Source organism: Triticum aestivum, chromosome 4A (assembly GCF_018294505.1).
Source record: "Triticum aestivum cultivar Chinese Spring chromosome 4A, IWGSC CS RefSeq v2.1, whole genome shotgun sequence".
Taxonomy (NCBI): Eukaryota; Viridiplantae; Streptophyta; class Magnoliopsida; order Poales; family Poaceae; genus Triticum; species Triticum aestivum.
Genome location: NC_057803.1, coordinates 664,648,869 through 664,659,339, shown reverse-complemented (window position 1 = coordinate 664,659,339; position 10,471 = coordinate 664,648,869). Strand labels below are relative to the sequence as shown.

The 10,471-nt window shown below is 44.3% G+C and overlaps 1 long non-coding RNA gene across 1 annotated transcript; it reads left to right on the top strand.

Moving 5' to 3' along the window:
* The first annotated feature begins 223 nt into the window (after positions 1–223).
* On the top strand, positions 224–1,566 carry LOC123082979 (uncharacterized). Its single transcript, XR_006439174.1, has 3 exons — positions 224–385; positions 465–616; positions 1,167–1,566. It is a non-coding gene; the product is annotated as an uncharacterized lncRNA (long non-coding RNA).
* The last annotated feature ends 8,905 nt before the right edge of the window (positions 1,567–10,471 follow it).

Below are 10,471 nucleotides of genomic sequence, written 5' to 3'. Positions count from 1 at the left end.
AAAACTAATGAATCAAATATATATATATATATATATATATATATATATATATATATATATATATATATATATATATATGTCCTATATAGGAAAATGGGTTGGTACTCTTAGGAGTACATACTCCTTACTACGTGTAGGTGGCTGGTTTCACTGGTCCGATTTAGCTTTTAGTTAAAGAAATAATGAGTGAAAAATCCATCTAAAACAAACAGAGATCATTGGTCCGATTTTTTAGGCCCTTTTATATGCGTTGCGCTTATCCATCTCCCCTCCCATCTCATTAGCGTTATGCGGCGGCGGCGGCGACTCGCACGGCTGGAACTACATCGGCGTCGTGGAGAAGGAGCTCGTCTTCTCACCGGCCAACAATGCCCTGACTGACTAGGTTTGTTTCCAGCGCGTGACTCTGATGTGTGAAACCAGATCGACAAGGCAATCAACTCTCTTTTTCTGCTGGTTTGTAGGTGGCTGGAATCCGGCGATCATTGCCTTCCGCGTTCCAACAACCGAATGCCATCCATGAGAACAATGGATGGAACCCAGTTCTTAGTGGTGGACGTAAAAGTGTACTGCAAGTTCTCCAACCGCAAGCAACTTTGGAGTCCAGCAATCACTGGTTAGATCTAGCCGCTCTCCTTCTAAATATTTCTTTGAGTCAACAGTGTGTAAACCATTATAGATCTGGTACGAATTGGTTGCATTTTTTTTCTTCTAATAATGGAGTAGTCAATGTATTAGCGACACCAAATAACGGGTATATTCATCTCAGTTTCGTCAGGATATGTGACCCATTCATCATCCCGTTAGTGCAAATTCTAGTAAATCAAGTGAGTATGTTCATCAGTATATTGAGCATATTATCACAGCCACTGCCCAAACTGATTGTAGAACCAGATGAGAAGCACCTTGTCTCACCCAATCTACCTAATTATTTTTTTATCCTTAAACACCTTAACAAAGTCTGAAGATCAGATTACTTACAGTTGCTGATGTAAACAATTTTTTAAGCTCTTTTTTTGTTTCTTTTCTCTTAGTACCCAGTTTAGAATTTTTTGTATATATAGCTAGAAATTAGGTACGTACAATTGTACAATGTTTCTTGAATCAAGTCAAATTTATGTTGCTAATTGTTTTCTATTGAATGTCCATGTATGTAAAACTTGTAGATTTGTTTGACTGAGGAGCACTTCCAGAAGTACATGTGGTGTTATCTGAAGCTTGCTGGAAGATATACCTCTTTCTTCTTCTTCTTCTTCTTCTTCTTCTTCTTTAGTTTTTTAGCATTAACCCTTTTTGAAGACGTAAATAAAGTAGCTGCATGGTCCAGTTTGCTTAGTCAGTGTACATGTATCAAGATGCAAATTTCTGTACATGATGTACCAATGTATCTAGTATCTTGTTAACCATGGTGCCACTTGACCAAAACTTGACAGATCTCTGAAGAAGCAGTGACTTCTGTTTACATGTATATAACACACAGAGTGAAAAGTACTGTGATACCCTTTGTTCAGTTCAAAAAATATGGATACTTCCTTTTGAGGTATATCAGAGAAATTCCATTTTGTATTCTCCTTGCTTGGAAAAATACGTAGCATATATACTACTAATTGACCATCCTCTGTTTGCTAAGTAAATATACACTCTTAGCAAAATAAAAGAAGTTAATATACACAATTATTTTACAAAGTAGTATGCATACTCAACCGGTCTTAAAAACTGACCAGTCCTTTATTTTCGATCAAATTGTAGTATACTCATTCGTTTTGGAAGTAGCATATGCCCATTAGATTAACATACATGGATAAAGTTGCCAAGTAGTATATACTTCTTCAGTTTTTGGCGATGAAGTACTAGTAGTACAAGGTCCTTCCGAAGGAAAAAAAATCCCAGTATATGCCTATTACGAAACCAAGTAGTATATACTCTACCCCCGCCCAAGAAAGCAGTATATACTGATAAAAAAGACAGTACACACTCATTTGTATAAAAGTAGTATATACTCAATAAAACCAGTACATGCCTCTCTTTTGATCACAAGCAATTAATACCTACTCATTCTAAATGAAAAAAAAAACAGTATATGCATGTTATGAAACCAAGCAGTATATACTGTACATGCAAAAGAAAAACAGTATATACTCAATAAAAAAGGACAGTACACACTCGTTTGGATAAAAGTAAAATAGACTCAATAAAAACATTATATACCCCTTTTTTCTTGTGGTGACATAAAAAAACTATGGATTCTTTTTTTTTTTTGAACGGTGCATGCACATGGACGGATTAGGCATCTGGTACTGAATCCCTTAATTTTAGGATCGACTAAACGCATGCATGTGTGTGGTCGTTGCATGCATCAGTTCTCTTTAATCTTCTCTGGCTGTTTGTTTCTCACGATTAGGAATATCCAAACTGAAGTGTCGGTTAAGAGGTGGGAGTATGTATTCTTGGGAGTACAAAAGAGGAGTATATAGAGGAGTCCTACTATATATATATATATATATATATAGGGTGGGTCTATTATGATAACACCCTCTAGAGTCTTATTCTGCATACTACTTCGACTTATTCTGCTAACACTGCGTCGAGACAAACAAAATCAAAACCCAACACCTCCTCGCACCCACTCCACCTTCTTCCCCCACGCCCCCACCTTCCCTGCCAGATCCCCACACCGCCTCACCTCCACCTTCTTCCCCACTCCCCTCCGCCGCCCCCACGTCCCTCTCGGCCCAGGCCAACTTCGCGCCTTGTCAGCTACCTCCCCGCGCCGCCCCACCCCGCAGGCCCGCGCCAGCGGCTAGCCATGGCCGCCGTGCCTCCTCTCCATGCCGGCCGGTGCGCCTCCCTTCCCCCAACACACAGCGCCGCCACTTCCCCAGCCAAGCCAGACGGCCATCACGCGCCACCGTCCCCGGCGCCCTTGGTTTCCGATGCGGACCTCCCCGGCGTCCCTCCCCCAGCGTGCTCACCTCCCGCCTCGGGGACCACCGGATCCCGACGGGATCCAAGCGAGCACTACTCGCCACGGGCGGTGGCGGAACCCCAGGGGGCCTTCCGAGCATCACCGTCGACGGGCGCCTCTCCCTGTCGTCGACGGGCACTGCGCACCTACCTCGCCTCCACATCTCCACCACCGTCCCGACGACCTGGTCGCACTACCCCGGCCGCCTCCCCACCGTTCGACTACCTGACCCGTCCAGTCCCGGTGGCCCCTGACCGACGAGCTCGCCGGCGCCTCCTGTCCTCTCTCCGAGGCAACCTGGTCGCGGATGAGATCTTGCTAGGTCCTCCCCTCCCACGGCTTCCAGCGACCGTGCTCCTCCCCGACGCTGCATCATCTACACTGCATCGCCACACAAGCCATACTGCATTCCCACGCAAGCCGTACTGCATCGCCGCCGTGGATCCCCGCATCTCCCAACCACTGGATCCAGACAGATGCTCGACTCCGACCCCGAGTTGCTCCTCGCATCTGGGTGTGTGGCTCGCCGTTTTGCTGTTCTCACGAATGACCTCCAGTGGATCCAACTCCGTATTCCCTTCCTCTCCGGTGCAAGCAGCGAGCGCCGATGAGTACTGGCTCCAGCGTCTGATCTCCCACTCTCCTCCACGAACAAGCTGATGTTTCATGTGAAGCTCGAAGCCCCAAGCGAGAGGTGCTTACCTACGGCCAACGCAGTGTTTTTTAATCGGCGAGAGGTTCACTTGATGTCTCTGATGCAGTGCGGTTAGAGCGGCTAGTGAATTTTGGAAGTAGTAGACATAGAAATGATTTCCAAAATAGGTTCAACATAGAAATGATTTCTTGCAATTTAATGCATTTGCAGCTTGGGGACACGCATGTTGCGGTTCAGTACGCTGGGCGCGTGCGTGCAGTCCAGCGAGGAAGCGCGTGCAGTGCTCGCACGCCACAACAGCGCTCATGCTATTTTTCCAGTGACCGGCGCGATGGCAAACTGCTTCTAGTTTGCATTATTGCTCATGCTATTTTTCCAGGGGCTCATATTTTTCGTCCTGCACCCGTTTTTCATATATCTACAGCTTGCTTAGCCTACATCTGCAGCTGCTGACTTTATTGTTTAATACGGAAGAAGACTAACAACGAAAAATGAAGGAAAAAAGTGCACTACAGCCCCTTAGTGGTTCAGCTTGTAGAAAGAGAGAAGAAATCCCCACGGAAAGTTTACTCTCTTTTTCGAATTCAATTTTTTTGTATGTGGGACGATTGGAAAAAGTAGTTCACACCAATTTGTGTAGCAGCTCATTACACCTATGTATGAAGTGCAAAATTGTTTGTGTGTCTCAAAAAATCAGTGGACTACGTCAACACTTGCAGTGCCTTCGGTCTTCGAATGTCGTTCACTTTTGAGACTGATGTTGTTCACTTGCGTATGAGAAAAAAATGTCCGACAAAACAAATTAATATCTCAAAGAAGCTCGCTTCTATATTAGACGTAGTTCACTCGCTCAGTCACTGTGGTCCGCTTGCTTGGTGAACGAGCGTAAAAAATTAATAAGTATGAAAAAAAACATAACAAAAACTCATGAGGTTCACTTTTGGTAGTGTTGCGGTTCATTTTCGGGAGTGTTGCGGTCCACTCTCGTTCAAAAAAAAGGTTGAAAAAAGACAACAAAAACTTTTGCGAGAAAGTTTATGTCCGACCAAAAGAAATTATGAAGTTCACTTGACTGCTTGCTGCAGTGCGGCTTCCGTTTTGAAGCAGTGCGTTCTTCTGTCTGATGAAAGGTCCACTCATTTGGTCAACGCGCGTAAAAAATTAATAAGTATAAAAAAGACAACAAGTACTCATGAGGTTCACTTTTGGTAGTGTTACGGTTCACTTTCCGAAGTGTTGTGGTCCACTCTTGTTCGGAAAAAAGTTGAAAAAAAGACAACAAAAACTTGTGCGAGAAAGTTTATGTTCGACAAAAAGAAATCATGAAGTTCACTTGACTGTCTGTTGCAGTACGGTTTTCAGTTTGAAGTAGTGCGTTCTTCTGTCCGACGACGATTTTGGTGTCACGAAAAAACAGAGTGTCCGCTTTTTGCTAATTTTAAAACTGCTCTTAAACAATAAGGAATTAGAGAGTGTGTTCTACATGAAAAAGTTGCGTCTCGTCGATATCTTTCCAACGGCATATCATTTCAATCATTTCGACAACTGGTTTGTAAAAATTAAAAAAAAACGGCCGCTGCCACTCGTCCTCCGCCGCACGATTTTTAAAATTAACTTAAAACCGTAAGGAGTCTCAAAACCATTCCTACATATGAAAGTTGCGCCTTGTCCATAGCTTTCCAACGACATATCATACTCCTCATTCCGACAAACGGTTCAAAAACTAGAGCGAAAACAGTATCGAAAATTTGAAAAAATTTGAAAAACAGAATTCCGCGATTTAGTAAATTTGAAACTGCTCTTAAACCGTAACAAATTAGAGAAAGATTTATATATGGCAAAGATGTGCCTCGACGATATCTATCCAACGGCGTATCATTTGCTTCATTCCGACAAGCGGTTTAGAAAAAATCACGAAAATACGTTCGCTGCCACTCGTCATCCGCCGCACCATTTTTAAAACTGCTCTTAAACCGCGAGAAATATTGAAAAGTGTTCAACATGTCGAAGTTGCGCCTAATCCATAGCTTTTCAATGGTATATTACACGCCTCATTCCGATAAACAGTTAAAAAACTAGAGCGAAAACAGTACCGAAAAAACACCGCGTGCAGTTTTTTTCGACACGAAGTTCACTAGTCTCTATTGCAGTGCTCGTCGTCAAAATGATGCAGTACGCTTCTGTTGAGCGTGCAGTGCCGAAGTGGTGTGCAGAATAGTATACCATAATAATAGCATGTGTATTGTGGACCAACAAAGAATGCTAGTGAGGTCAAAAACGACTATCCTAGTTCCTCCAACAGGTCATGACTATACATGTGTTGTGGAAATGCTAGAAATTTTGACAACAGAGAATATAAGTAGTTAATCAAGAATAATTGAAACTTGATGCATGCAAAATATAGCTGACGGATTGAAAAATGTCATTGGTATTAAAGAGAAGACAGGAAAAAGAACACTATAGAGAGATACTATACGATACATCAGCGACACCGGTTATATATTTTTCAGTAAAATGACAAACAAAGATGTATCTTAGTTACATGGCATAGTTTTGGCAGATTAGTAGCATATCTAATCCCGCATCTGCAAGGCTGAAGTGCTCCTTGTGTAACTGAAAATGCTATCATGATTCAACAAACTGACAACAATCTATAAAGTCCACTAATAAATCAGATAGCTCCATGAATGCAAACCTCCATTATCACATATTCTGCAACAGACAACCTTAAAGAAATAGAGGACATATATTCGTATATTTTCAAGTCTCCACCAGCACAACTCACGGTACAAATAATGGCATTCCAATGTACTTCATAAAAAGTAAAAAAAACACAAAATGCTGGTCCAGGAGCTTTTCTTTACGCTTCCCCCTTTTTCTTTTAATTATTAATTACAAAAAGGGAAATGTAATCCATGTAGAAAAGAGAGACCACGTTGACAGAATTTAATTATAAATAGCAAATAACCACCGAACCAAAATAGTATTGGGTTGGGATTTAATTAAATAGGTTGCCAGATCAGGAACGACAAAGGCAAGAGATAGGTTGAGATTTACCATATCTAAAAAATCATTAAGATCACCCACACCCATCTCCTCTCCAAAAGCTGGCATTGAGAGCAATGTGACACATCACATGATTTAGAATAAAAGTTTACTTATATATTAAATAAAAAAATTCATTACAGAAGGAACGTCGTGCTAACACAGGGAATTAGACAGAACTGGAACATTTGCATTTAGCTATCCATTTTTTTTAGTTGATGCTCAAAACTGACAGTAAACAGCAGGGCTGGCATTTGAATCCTGGCCCCTCCTGGACAAATCCCGGGTTTAAAACCAAGAGCGTGAAAAAAGTTGTAGGCCGGCCCAATAGCGGAACTTGGTAGCCTGCTTGCATCGAAGGCGTTACGTATTCAGTTTCCAACAGAACAATGGACTCGATCGTAGCAGTAGTCACGTGAAAAATCCTACGCCGCCACTAGCACGCACCTAGATTGCAAACGATGCCATTATAAATGTACTCACCCGCAGACGCATAGCATAGATGCATGATCGCTCCCGTCCCTAGCTTCCCCCAAACTAGTCCCCTCCCGTTCCAATCTCACTCCCGGCCGGCGAGGAATCGTCGATCAACTCCTCTCGCGCATGCAGTCGCGCGATTCCTCGATGGCGTCGCCGTCGCATGTCAGGGACAGCGGCGCCGACGACTTGTTCTACCGGGTGCTGCAATCACTAGAAGCACGAGACTTTATACTCGAGGGCCAAGCACAATACATCGCCCAAGACGTCGACGACAACAGGCACCAGCTGCGACAACAGCAACCGCAACTAGAATACACCGACGCCCTGTTTCGCGAGCTTACTGCCGTCGATTTTAATTCCGATGTAGCCATGGCGGACACAGACGACCCTGATGCTCCAGACGACCCGGCGTTGGGCGAGGCACTGAAGACCGTGGAGGCGCCGTCCGACGGGCAGGGCTGCCCGATCTGTATGGAGGAGGACGCCGATGAAGACGCAGCGACGGGCGCGTGGAAGGAGACGCCGTGCGGGCACCGGTTCCACGGGCGGTGCGTGGAGAGGTGGCTGCACGCCAAGGGGAGCTGCCCCATGTGCCGGCGCCAGGTGGTGACCATGCCCGCCGCCGCCGCCTCTAGTATCAGTCCCGCTGGATTCTCAGATTTTGAGCTGGCGGTGGCGGGACTTGAGGATGCCATCATCGAGTTCATGCGTGAGATTGCATCTTATGATAGGTCTTAGTTGCATCTCTAGCGAAATTAGGGTTGTGGTGACATGCCTGTGTTGGATGTTTGCTCTTAGTCTCACTGAATTTCAATTCAGTTCCATCAGCAAACAAATCATATGCTCCCACCTGATGTCTCGAAATGTAATCATATATTTATCCACATGTTCCTCATCATGTTTAATTACTCTTAAAACTGAGATGCTTTGAACCTTTGATGTATATTTTGTTTTTGAGTGTGAGATGTTCTGATCGAAGAAAGCATGGTCTGCCATAACTTAGCTTAGTGCAAGGTTTTTTTCACCTATTTATCGCTATTTTATTACTCGAGAACTATATAAGAATCCATAGGAAGAAATTCCAACTCTTTTGCTTATAGAAAAGAGCATCAGGTGCATTGGATATGCCGTTCTGAATCGACCAAAAGCACTTGACCTTGACACGTTTATCCTACCTTGCGTAAAAATCAGCTGTAAAACAATTGCGCAGAACACGCGCATCCTTGCCCGTAAAAACAGAATCGAGAGATGCATACCTCCCCAATACTACACATCTTCCCGGGAAGGGGGAAGGGAGACTGTTAGAATATACCATTGCAATCTCAACCTCCTTATCTCTTGTTCTATTCAAACTCTTGTATCTCTCCTTATACGCCAAGGCAAGGCTTCGGCCACACATCAATATAAACCCAACGCGGCTCCCCTCGAGGGAGTAGGAACGCTTACGATCTTACATGGTCATCAGAGCCACCTCTTCCCACACATCTAGCCACACCCCCCAAAACCCTAGATCACACATCACCGTCTCCATGTCTTCCTCAGCCGGCGTCGCCCTCAACCTTGGTTCGTCGCCATCTGAGAAGCTTGCAAGAGGGAACTTCATCCTCTGGAAGACGCAGGTCCTCCCAGCCCTGCGAGGTGTGCAGGTTACCGGGCTCCGGGACAACTCTGACACCGCTCCGCCCAAGATGGTGGAGGTCACAAAGGCGGACAAGACCACGGCCATAGAGCCGAACCCTTTGTACAGGCCCTGGATCGCCAAAGATCAGCAGGTCCTTTCATATCTCTTCAACTCCATGTCTCCAGAGATTCTTGCGCAGGTCGTCGGGAAGGATTCCATCTTCGAGCTCTGGAGAACAGTCACAAATCTCTTCACCTCACAATCGCAGTCTCAGATTACCAATCTGAGAATTGCAATCACCAACACCAAGAAGAGTCTTGGGGATGAACTAGCTGTTGCTGGTCGTCCCATCCCTGATCCGGAGATGGTGGATTACATCCTTGCAGGTCTGGACCGTGACTACGACTCTATGGTGGCGGCGATCCGCGCTGTCAAGAACACTATCACAGTGGACGACCTCTTTGCTCAAATCTCTGCCGTCGATCAAAGGATGGAGATGCTAGGCGACTCGACTTCAGGCGGGTTTCATTCATCTGCAAACACGGTCTATACATAGGCCATGGCCAGTCCCGCGGCAGGTCTCGCCGGCGAGGAGGAAGGGGCGGGGCCGTGGTGACCGCCACCCATCTCCTGCTAATGGAGGCGGCGGCTTCAGAGGACACCCTCGACAGCAAAAGCAACAGCAGGTGCGTGAGCAATAACATGACTATCCTAAATGTCAGATATTCTACAAGCAACATCCAGGAGGTGCATGTGTTTGCTGGTGGTGGTATGAAGAGAACGATCAAGAAGAGAAGGAGGCGCATGATGTCTCCTATGGCGAGCACACCAACTGGTACGCCGACAGTGCAGCAACAAATCACATCACAGGAGAACTAGACAACTTGATGATGCGGGAGAAATACAATGGAGGCGACCAAATTCGCACGGCAAGCGGTTCTGGTATGAATATCACACACATTGGTAGTTCAATTGTTAAAAACCCCATGAAAAATTTGCACTTGAAAGATGTCTTGCTTGTTCCTCAAACATCCAAAAATCTTGTTTCCCTTCATAGATTCACTCTTGATAACAATGTTCTTATAGAATTCTACCCTTATTTTTTCTTGGTTAAGGACATGAGGACAAGGAGAATCATTCTTAGAGGATGGTGCGTGGGAGGCCTTTACCCACTCATATCATCATCGTCATCTACCAGGTGCAATAAGAAAGCAAACATTGTCACCAAGCCATCATCATCAAGGTGGCATAGTCGTTTAGGTCATCCATCTTTAGTCATAGTTAAATATGTTCTTAGCAAAAATAAACTCTCTTATGAGAATAGTATTGAGTTAGTTTGTGATTCGTGTCAACAAGCAAAAAGTCATCAATTACCTTACCCCATCTCTACTAGTGTGTCTACTGCTCCTCTGCAACTTATATTTTATGATGTATGGGGGCCAGCTCCTATTTCAGTTGGTAGATTTTCCTATTATATAAGTTGCATTGATGACTTTGGTAAATTTACTTGGATTTACTTATTGAAGAAATTTTCTGATGTATTCCAAGTCTTTATCAATTTCCAAAATCTTGTTGAATGCAAACTGAACTCCAAGATCATTGCTATGCAAACCGAGTGGGGTGGTGAGTATGAAATATTAAACTCTTTCTTCCAAAAGCTTGGTATATCACATCATGTCTCTTGCCCTCATGATCACCAACAAAA